We start from the raw sequence: 12,177 nt of genomic DNA, 5'->3' as shown, positions 1-12,177 counted from the left end.
GATGTGTTCATTATAAATTATAGACAAATTATGGTATTAATACCAAAGTCAGAAATTATTAAACAATCTATAGATGGTATGACTACACAAAACTTTTAATCTTCATTCAAAACCCACCATATACAAAAGTTTGACAGAAAAAAAGTAAGCTGGTGTTATAGAGTAAAGTAAGTCCGAAAGAGAAAATCAGATATCATATACTAACGCATGTATGTGGAATCTAGAAAAACGGTACTGATGAACTTATTTGCACGTCAGGAGCAGAGATGCAGACATAGAGAACAGAGTGTGGACAGCGGAGGAAGAAGAGGGAGGGACACACTGAGAGGGAAGCGTTGACATATATACACTACCCGTGTGTAACAGACAGGAGGGAGCGGCTCCGGAACACAGGGGGCCCAGCCCGGCTCTGTGATGACCTAGAGGGGTCGGATGGGGGGTGGGGGGAGAGAGGCTCAAGAGAGGGGGGATTGCACACACACACACACACACACACACTTATGGCTGATTCATGTTGTACAGTAGAAACCAACACAACATTGTGAAGCAATTGTCCTTCAATTAAAAGAAAATAAAAATGGAAAGTACTTGAAACCATGTACTATAGCAAAATGCACAAAGATGTAATAAATAGTTTACAAAAGAAGAAATACAAATAGTCATAAACAACATGTTCAATTTCACTAGTGAGCAAATAAATACAAATTAAAACAAGATACCTGTTTGACTAATACATTAAGTTTAAATAAAATGATAATATTTGTAGCCTCATGCATTTGTAGAATATCTACTGTTCCTGATAGACTTATGAATGGATACTGCTCATAACAGCTAACCCTATGTCTAGCATAAGCTTGCATATAGCAATAGTTAAACCAATATTTATTCAAGTGAATGAATGAATGCTTTTTAACGCCTTTGTGGGTTTCAGGAAACAAATTCTTTCAAAAACTCTTGATATAATTAATACAGTATTTTGGGATGGCATTTTGATAAAAACTACCAAATGTCTTAAAGTTTGTATATGTTTTGAATAGTGCAACCATAAATGACAAGATCTGCCAAATAGGCCTGGCATACACACCTATTATCCTGGTATGTGTAGTGAATAATAGCACCGCATTCACTCTCAGAGGTCCTGAGATTCAGTTCAGTTCCGTTCAGTTGCTCAGTCGTGTCTGACTCTTTGCGACCCCATGAATCGCAGCACGCCAGGCCTCCCTGTCCATCACAAACTCCCAGAGCTCACCCAGACTCAAGTCCATCGAGTCAGTGATGCCATACAGCCATCTCATCCTCTGTCGTCCCCTTCTCCTCCTGCCCCCAATCCCTCCCAGCATCAGAGTCTTTTCCAATGGGTCAGCTCTTCGCATGAGGTGGCCAAAGTACTGGAATTTCAGCTTCAGCATCATTCCCTCCAAAGAAATCCCAGGGCTGATCTCCTTCAGAATGGACTGGTTGGATCTCCTTGCAGTCCAAGGGACTCTCAAGAGTCTTCTCCAACAACACAGTTCAAAAGCATCAATTCTTCGGCGCTCAGCCTTCTTCACAGTCCAACTCTCACATCCATACATGACCACAGGAAAAACCATAGCCTTGACTAGACGGACCTTTGTTGGCAAAGTAATGTCTCTGCTTTTGAATATGCTATCCAGGTTGGTCATAACTTTCCTTCCAAGGAGTAAGCGTCTTTTAATTTCATGGCTGCAGTCACCATCTGCAGTGATTTTGGAGCCCCCCAAAATAAAGTCTGACACTGTTTCCACTGTTTCCCCATCTATTTCCCATGAAGTGACGGGACCAGATGCCATGATCTTCGTTTTCTGAATGTTGAGCTTTAAGACAACTTTTTCACTCTCCACTTTCACTTTCATCAAGAGGCTTTTTATTTTCTCTTCACTTTCTGCCATAAGGGTGGTGTCATCTGCATATCTGAGGTTATTGCTATTTCTCCCGGCAATATGGATTCCAGCTTGTGTTCTTCCAGTCCAGCGTTTATCATGATGTACTCTGCATATAAGTTAAATAAGCAGGGTGACAATATACAGCCTTGACGTACTCCTTTTCCTATGTGGAACCAGTCTGTTGTTCCATGTCCAGTTCTAACTGTTGCTTCCTGACCTGCATACAAATTTCTCAAGAGGCAGATCAGGTGGTCTGGTATTCCCATCTCTTGAAGAATTTTCCACAGTTTATTGTGAATCACACAGTCAAAGGCTTTGGTATAGTCAATAAAGCAGAAATACATGCTTTTCTGGAACTCTCTTGGTTTTTCCATGATCCAGCAGATGTTGGCAATTTGATCTCTGGTTCCTCTGCCTTTTCTAAAACCAGCTTAAACATCAGGAAGTTCATGGTTCACGTATTGCTGAAGCCTGGCTTGGAGAATTCTGAGCATTACTTTACTAGCATGTGAGATGAGTGAAATTGTGCGGTAGTTTGAGCATTCTTTGGCATTGCCTTTCTTTGGGATTGGAATGAAAACTAACCTTTTCCAGTCCTGTGGCCACTGCTGAGTTTTCCAAATTTGCTGGCAAATTGAGTGCAGCACTTTCACAGCATCATCTTTCAGGATTTGGAATAGCTCAACTGGAATTCCATCACCTCCACTAGCTTTGTTCGTAGTGATGCTTTCTAAGGCCAACTTGACTTCACATTCCAGGATGTCTGGCTCTAGGTGAGTGATCATACCATCGTGATTATCTGGGTCGTGAAGATCTTTTTTGTACAGTTCTTCTTGTATATTCTTGCCACCTCTTCTTAATATCTTCTGCTTCTGTTAGGTCCATACCATTTCTGTCCTTTATCGAGCCCATCTTTGCATGAAATGTTCCCTTAGTATCTCTAATTTTCTTGAAGAGATCCCCAGTCTTTCCCATTCTATTATTTTCCTCTATTTCTTTGCACTGATCGCTGAAGAAGGCTTTCTTATCTCTTCTTGCTATTCTTTGGAACTCTGCATTCAGATGCTTTTATTTTTCCTTTTCTCCTTTGCTTTTCACTTTTCTTCTTTTCACAGCTATGTGTAAGGCCTCCCCAGACAGCCATTTTGCTTTTCTGCATTTCTTTTCCATGGGGATGGTCTTGATCCCTGTCTCCTGTACAATGTCATGAACCTCATTCCATAGTTCATCAGGCACTCTATCTATCAGATCTAGGCCCTTAAATCTATTTCTCACTTCCACTGTATAATCATAAGGGATTTGATTTAGGTCATACCTGAATGGTCTAGTGGTTTTCACTACTTTCTTCAATTTAAGTCTGAATTTGGTAATAAGGAGTTCATGATCTGAGCCACAGTCAGCTCCCAGTCTTGTTTTTGTTGACTGTATAGAGCTTCTCCGTCTTTGGCTGCAAAGAACATAATTAATCTATCTCAGCAATTAGATACATAATTATGGATGTGTATTACAAAGTCTTTTTGAACTTAATCTTTTCAGTTTTATATAATTATTTAAAAAACAGGAAGTGACTTAACTGTCTAAGAAAAAAGATCATTTTAATCAGCATTTGTCATCACTGACTGAATATTAGAATAACCTGGGACGCTTTCGTCTTTAAAACACTGCTGCTGTTAAGTCACTTCAGTCATGTCCAACTCTGTGCAACCCCATAGATGGCAGCCCACCAGGCTCCCCTGTCCCTGGGATTTTCCAGGCAAGAACACTGGAGTGGGTTGCCATTTCCTTCTCCAATGCATGAAAGTGAAAAGTGAAAGTGAAGTTCTTCAGTCATGTCTTACTCTTAGCGACCCCATGGACTGCAGCCATCCAGGCTCCTCCATCCATGGGATTTTCCAGGCAAGAGTACTGGAGTGGGGTGCCATTGCCTTCTCCGCTTTAAATCACTACTTTACCCAAGTTTTCGGCTTCCGAGGTGGTGCTAGTGGTAAAGGACCCTCCTCCAAATGTAGGCGAAATAAGAAATATGTGTTCGATCCCTGGGTTGGGATGATCCCCTGGAGAAGGACATGGCAACCCACTCCAGTATTCTTGCCTGGAGAATCCCATGGACAGAAGAGTCTGGCAGGCTATGGCCCATAGGGTCACTCAGAGTTGGCCATGACTGAGGTGACTTAGCACACCTACCCACATACCTCCTCAGACTGGATAAATCAGAACCTGATAAGTTAAGGATTGGTAATCTTTTTTTCCCCCAATTTATTAGTATTTTTATTTATTTTTTTTAAATTTTAATTGGAGGCTAATTACTTTACAATATTGTATTGGTTTTGCCATATTAATATGAATCCGCCATGGGTGTATATCTGTTCCCCATTCTGGACCCCCCTCCCACCTCCCTCCACATACCATCCCTCTGGGTCATCCCAGTGCACCAGCCTCAAGCATCCTGTATCATGCATCGAACCTGGATTGGCAATTCGTTTCACATATGATATTATACATGTTTCAATGCCATTCTCCCAATTGGTAATCTGTTTTTTCCTTAAGCTTTCCAAGTGATAATAATGTGCAGTCAGGGTGAGAATCACTGATTTAAATAATCTAAAGCACATCTCCACAAAGTGGAATATTCTATAGTACAGACACTAAGATTCTGCTCTTGAATTGTATTAACAGGGAGAGATTGTTGTCTCTCATTAGTGTAAAAAGAGTAACAGCGTAGAACATTTTTTCGAATCTCATTTAAAAAATATGTATTTTTATTGTGGTAAAATAAACATTAAATTAATTTATTTTAACCATTTTTAAGTGTACAGCCCAATAGCAGTAAATATATTCATATTCTTATGTAACTAATACCACTATCTAGATATATACTGCTAATTAAATTCAAGCATATTTCATTACAATCAAAATATATATAGTAAATTTTTATACATAAGTATAAATCTCAAAGGATAGACATCAAAGCTTAAATGTGACTATGTTTACATTTCTTCCTTTTGCTTGTTTGAATGTTCTATTTTTTTTTTAGGTGATATATTGCTTTCATGTTAAAAACACTAGTTTTAAAAAGGTAGCCTGGTGGTTCAGATGGTAAAGAATCCACCTGCATTGTGGAAGACCTGGGTTTGATCCCTGGGTTGGGAAGATCCCCTGGAGGAGGAAATGATGACCCACTCCAGTATTCTTGTCTGGAGAATTCTGTGAACAGAGGAACCTGGCGGGCTACAGTCCCTAGGGTTGCAGAGTTGGACATGACTGAGTGACTAAGCACAGGGATAAAATATTTTCCTCTGTCTACTTTAATATGTATTCTTCCGCCTTACTTACACAGAATTTAGCTCAATATAGGACATCTTTGAGCCCAATATACCAGTTTCATTTCTGAGAAGAACTTCAAAGCCTCAACTATAACGTGGCCCTCATGGAGGAATCCTAAGACAGTTTTACCAAAGACTTGGTCTGAGTAGGGACCACCATCCAGAAGTTCACTGTGTGGGAAACAAATAAAGAGCTGGTAAAATCATCAAATTTGGTAAAATATGGAGTTATGCAGATTTGACCAGCTGTTGTTTAAGATCCAATGGTTGGGCTATAATTTGGGCAGAAAACTTCCTTCTGAGAATTATACTTTGTCTGATTAGACTTCGTGCTGATCCTGTAAATCATAACCAGACACCAGCTTATCTGCCCCCATGTTAAAGACAGAGAGTGAACTGTATGTCTTGTTAAAATGCTCCCCTAAATTTGAAGGCAGGGACTGTTTAAGAATGTTTTGAAGTTTCTATTCATTAGGCTTGCATGTGGAGGAATAAAATATGCCTCATCTGGCCATATTTCTGTTAAAGCTAGTACAGGTTTATGGGAGTGCTAAAATGGTGCGGCAAACATGGAAATTAGTGACACCGTCTCATAAGATTCTTTATGTATCGCTCTTATTTTCAGGAAACATATGATGGTTATTTGGCACTTTCAGATAAGTAGGTTTGTTTTTCAAAATTTGAATTCCTGTCAAATCCACAGACAATCCATCAGTCCACTTTTCCACAGCGCCTTTCAGAGACAAACACCGTTAAGCACTTCAGAAATATCAGATTAACATTAATACCCAATGGATTAGAAACCAGACAAAAGTGGGCTTAGGCAAACACTGCAAGTGGAGTTTGAAGGTAGGTGTACATCATATCAGTTTCCTGCGGGGCTCAGCTCTCAGAAACTTGAGGGCAAGAGGCTCATTTAAAAATATTTGCCATTTTGATGAGCCTTGGGGCACTGAAAGCACTGCAGACAAATCACATAGCTCACTCAGGACGGCCACTGAGAGCAGCTCAGATCCCGTATTTCAAATAGAAAATTTCTTCTTTTCTTTCCTTTATCTTTCTCAACTCAACTTCCTTTCTTTCTCCTGCTCCCCACATTATGGATAGGGCTGCTGCTCCGTAATGCAATGGAAAAATCCTATAGCTGGTACTCCAAAAATACTAAAATCGTTATATGCTTGACAGGACAATGACTTTGGCTTATAGGTGTGAGGGAAAAAGAGCCCATGGTATCAGCTCTTTAACACACAAATGGATACGAGCTGAAAAGTCAGCCAGTGCACGCTTGTAGCTGGTGTCACTTGGAGTGTGAGTTTATGATTTGCAACATGCTCAAGGCATATGTAGATAATAAAATTGTAATCACAAAGATGGCTGAAGACTATTTACTCGTATAAAAATTCCTCTGAGAAGTATTCATCTACCTTCTTTGAAAGTTTCTCTGTCCAGCGTTCTCCGACGCACAAGGGATTTGATTCTTAGCATCTGTGACAGCTTCTTTGCTATAAAACCTAAATTTCCCCAGAGCACATCCCATTTTGTTAAGTACCATTAATACACTGGGTCATATTCTTCTTCTTCTTTTTTTTTAAAGTTCTCAAGGACTCTTACTGGGAGTCTAGGTAATTAAAAATCCCACAGATCATTATTCCTGTAGTCAAAAAGCCTGCTCAAATCAGTGGCAAGACACTTCCATTTTCAATAGTTAAAAGTCTATGGGCTTTTAGAGATAGAAAGCGAAATTATTCATGATTCTAAGGTAGAGATGAACAATGTAGTTTTTTACTGCCCTATACACTGATGTGTGAGTTATTGTTATATTTTAGAAAAGAGAAATCACTATTCCATCACTACTGAAGGTATTACATACATCATCTATATGAAAATTTTCACCAGAAAGATTATGTAGCTAGTCACTCCTTTTGTTTTCCCTTGCTAGAAAGGAATGAAAAATGACTTTGTTAATTTCTTGGCAATATTGTATCATTAGTCCTAGCAGAGTATGGTTTTGTAGTTTTCTTATCTTGCTTTCCTCCATGATTTTAGTAACCTCATTAGTAATTTACTATAAGAAGACAATAAGCTTCAGTGGCAAAATCAAGAGAAAAGAAGTTAGGATGCTGAATTGCAGTTTGATTTCATTGCAGACTGAAGCAAATCCTTTCCTTGCTCCGGGTATCAGTTTCCTTCTAGAGGCTGTAAGTTCAGTGGTACCAAGCTCATTCTCTGCTCAATTATTCAACCAGCTGTCCTGGAGCACCAGGAAGAGTCAGACATCTACTTGCTCACTCTGAATCCAAAATAGAGTCTGCAAAATCCATGCACTGAAGTGTGGGTGTTTTACTAATCAATGGTTCCTTACTCCATGGGTGTGTCTCATGCTTTAAACCTTAGTTCAACCAGCTGAGCTGTCAGCTCTTCAAGCCTAGAGCAGATTCACAGCCATATAGTAGGTGATTAATAAATAACTATTGACTAATAAGCTGAGAAGAGAAGAAGGAAGACGGCTACTGGATATAGTAATAGCACTAAAAATAACAAGTAAGAGAAGAGAGAAAAGAAGGTATAAGGGGAAAAAGTCCAGCTACTTGCTTTAAACTCAGTCAAGGAAAAGAGTCTTAACCTCCCAACTCTTAAAGGGCCAATATTTTAGAGAATATATAATAATCTGGACATTACAATGAACTTTATCTCTTATCACAAAGATTTTTCTTCATGGAATATTGTTCAGCCATAAGAAAGAATGAAATAATGCCATTTGCCGTTACATAGATGGACCTAGAGACTATCATCCTAAGTGAAGTAAGTCAGAAAAAGACAAGTACTGTATGATATTGCTTATCTGTAGAATCTAAAATATGATACAAATGAACTAATCTACAAAACAGAAACAGACAGAGAACAGACAATGGAGGGATGGACTGGGAGTTTGGGATTAGCAGATGCAAACCAGAATACATAGGATGGATTAAACAACAAGGTCCTACTATATATAGTACGGGGAACTGTATTCAATACTCTGTAATAAACCATAATAGAAAATATATGGAAAAGAATGTATATATTAATATATATGTGCATGTATATATATGTATACTTGAATCACATTTCTGTACATCAGAAATTAACACAACATCATAAATCAACTATATTTCAATAAAATCGATTTTTTAAAAATATATTTTCTTCAATGACTGCTTGTGGTCCTTACTTGGAGAATCAAATTAATGACAATCATTATTTTTAAAAGGCACCTCAGAGATATACAAATGCCCATGTTAATTAACCTTGTATCAAACTCTGAGATCTAAGCATAAATGAAGGGAGTATTTGGGTGGAATCAGTTATGCTCTTCAGATTCTGTTCTCTTCATTTATTTGTTCAAGCACACTGATTCAATACATACTTCTTGAAATCCAGCTACAGGCAATACCATGTGCAAGGTGGAATGACTCAGAAGAAATTTCCTATGCCCTCTGAAAAATACAGCCTGGCAGAGACGAGGCACGTATGTACAGAACTTAGAGAACAAAGCCCCTTGTGAGACTGGCAGCAAGAGTATTTCAAACCCAAGGCTATAGATACTCTCAGCAGGAAGTACGAGGCTGAGGCAATCAGAGAAGGCTGTCTGGCAGAGGCAGCGTTTAACTGGGTCATCAAAGGGTACACAGACTGGAGGGAGAGCTCTTAACACATTTAAATCACCATTTATTGAGCACCAAAAACACAAACACGCTATAGGGGATACACAGATTAAAAAGACATGACCCCTGACCTTGCAGGTTGATGACAGATGTAGAAATGGAACCAACTAAACAGGAGGGCAAAACAGCATAAGGGCTCTGGCAAAGGCTTAAGCAAATGCCATTCCTGGGAGCAGGAGCAGCACAAGAAACAGTCTGCAGTGAGGAAGCCAAAGCCGTTTGGAGCTAAGAGTGGACCCATGGTGCCCAGCTGCTAAATCCACTAATATGTGGAAACCAGACTGCTCGGAAACCCCAGCTATGGGGTCAGGAAGACTCTATCACCTGGCAGAATTCAGAACTGGGGGAAGCAGGGCCTGGAGCAAGGGAGGACCTATAGGGTGGAGGAAAGGAAGACAGAGGACTACAAAGGCAGGACAATGGTCTACAGCTCCGCTGCAGAGCCTCAGTGCTGGAGCTCTGCAGCAGTGTCATACAATACCCTAATTAGGTGTCTGCCTTCTTTAACAGGCTCGCCATGACCCTGAGGACAAGGTCCCTGCTGGGCCTGCTTGTCCATCACCACTTGGATGGCACTCTGTGTCTAGCCAGTGATATAAGCTGACCAAACATTTTCTGAACAAATGAATGAATGAATGAGGTGGATCCTGCCCTGCTCCTTAGTGATATTAGACTCCCGCACAATTTAGAGGATCAGGAAAGATCCCTGACTTTCCCCAAAACATCTCCTGGCAAGTTGTGCAGTACATTTTATCTCACTCCCTCAGATTGCTTAAAAGTGGATTTAGGTCCACTCAAAAGTGTTCACTCTCTTTTAAACAAATCCTTTTAGAAAGCACTCTCATTTTGTAACTCATTTTTTAGTTAGATAACCTCTTTTCTTGGAGAAGGCAATGGCAAGCTACTCCAGTACTCTTGCCTAGAAAATTCCACGGATGGATGAGCCTGGTAGGCGGCATTCCATGGAGTCGCTACAAGTTGGTTGTGACTGAGCGACTTCACTTTCACGCAATGGAGAAGGAAATGGCAACCCACTCCAGTGTTCTTGCCTGGAGAATCCCAGGGATGGCAGAGCCTGGTGGGCTGCTCTGTATGGGGTAGCAAAGAGTCGGACAGGACTGAAGCAACTTAGCAGCAGCAGCAGCAGCAGCAGCAGCATCTTTTCTATCTTTTTCAGTAGATCAGAGACCACACAAGAGCACTGGGTCTTGATGGGTTATGAGTGGCAAGTGAAAGGCAATTTTGGATCTCAGGTCCCCAACAGAAGGGCAAAGTCTCAGGAGGGGATTTAAGGGCAGGGGAAATCCTAGGGTTGAAAGAACTGGGCCTCAGACTAGTAATGACTAGTAATATATATGGGACAAATGGACTTCTTCTCTGAGTTATGAGATCTTAAAGTCCTTCTGTGTTTAAAAGTTGTGTGCCAAAAGCCAGTTTGTAAAATACTGGGTGGTAAGAGAATTTCTAACTTGCTGATGTGAGTGCCCAGACTTCACACTTGAGGCATCAGAAGAAGAAAGCCAGGTTGATCCTGAAGTGATACAGGAAAAAGCCATGGCCAGCCCGACACCAGGGGCCAGCTGATATCAGGGGTGCTTGGATGAGTGAACCTACACTGAAGTCTGTCCTGGAAACACCGGCTAGTCTTTTTTTAGTGACTTATGCACCTGAACCTGGTGAAGATGTGCTGGGGAAGGGGAAACATACATGAGGCCTCTTTTTGTTTTTTAATTAACTAACACTTTCACTTTTGGTGACTCAAGGATGGCGTGTTCATAATTTAGACCTGACAATATGAGGTCCATAATTTATCTCTATTTTCCGGAAACTTCTGTCTTTTTTTCCCAAAAGTCTTCAATCCCTCTCTGCTATCAAAATTATGGTCTACCCGTATATCTGTCATGTATATATTATCAACTTTCCTTGAAACTGTAGTGTTTCTCTTGCCAGTGTCTTATTTTTCTCTTTCCACTTCCAGCTAAATGTCCATATTCTTGCCTTCACTTTTCTCTCCACCAAACTCTTACTCTTAATCTCAGTCAGCTGCTACCACTCACGCTTTCTCTGCAAAGGGCACTAATCACATCAGCCAGGCCTTTGTCTTTGCTTCAGAGCTCCTCCTTGACAATTTTCTGTCAGTACTACCCATCTTTTGAAAACGGGCTCATCTCCGGGCTTGCAGAACACCACACGATTCTGTTTTTTTCCCTCATACTCTAAACATTCTATATTTATTTCTTTTCTTGGTCTTTCCTGCTTCTCCTGCCCACTTAACAATACGCATCATAGTCCAAAATTCAATTTGAGGCTTTTCTGTTTTTCATCTCTCTAGCAATTTATGTGGTCATCATTTCATTGTAGAAGACTCTGTAGTTCTTCATCAATCTTTTCATCTAAATGCAGTCCTATATTTTCATCTATCCTAAGAGCATTTCAGTATTGGTATATTGCAATCAGCTTAAATACAAGATTTTCAGAACTAAACAAGCTCTTCTTTTCAACATATATACCCTATCAAAAGGTTTCTTTTTTCAAGGTTCAAAATCCTCAAATCACTTTTATGATTCTATTCACTATTTAGTCTCCAAATCCCATCAAATTTTTCTTTGAAATGTCTTTCTTCATGTGTCTTCACCCCTCACATTCTTGCTGCCTTCATCTGAGCCACGGCCATATCAGCTCATTCCTGGATCACAGAAGCAGCTACCTATCTGCCCTCCCCGACCCCAAGCTTTCTCCTCTCCAAACTCACGTTCATGCCACTGCCAGACTAATCTTCTTTAAATGCCACTTTCATCTTGTCACTGTCTGCTGAGAAGCTTTCAATAGCCCTTTAATCACAAGTGAAGGTGACCTTGGAGTTTATCTCATTTAACCCCTCACTTTATAGACGAGGAAACTGAGGTTCAGCGAGAGTAAGGGGTTACTCAAGGTCTCCACTAATAAACCCCAGAAGGAGGATTTAAAATCAGGCTGTTATTACCTTGAGGGCCAGTGCTCTTTCTACTTCAACAGTATATTCCAAAATTCCACTCACATACCACCTTCAGGATCACATCTGGATGCTGCTTGTACACGTGTGCGCAGTTGCTTCAGTCGTGTCTGACTCTTTGCAACCCCATGGGCTGTAGCCCAACAGGCTCTTCTGTCAACTGGGATTCTCCATGCAAGAATACTGGAGTGGGTTGCCATGTCCTCCTCCATGGATGCTGCTTGTATCACTTCTTATTTCACACATTTTTAACT

The sequence above is a fragment of the Bos indicus genome, chromosome 4 (genome assembly GCF_029378745.1).
Source record: "Bos indicus isolate NIAB-ARS_2022 breed Sahiwal x Tharparkar chromosome 4, NIAB-ARS_B.indTharparkar_mat_pri_1.0, whole genome shotgun sequence".
NCBI classification, from domain to species: domain Eukaryota; kingdom Metazoa; phylum Chordata; class Mammalia; order Artiodactyla; family Bovidae; genus Bos; species Bos indicus.
The sequence above is the reverse complement of the archived record's forward strand: the minus strand, read 5'-3'. Positions refer to the sequence as shown.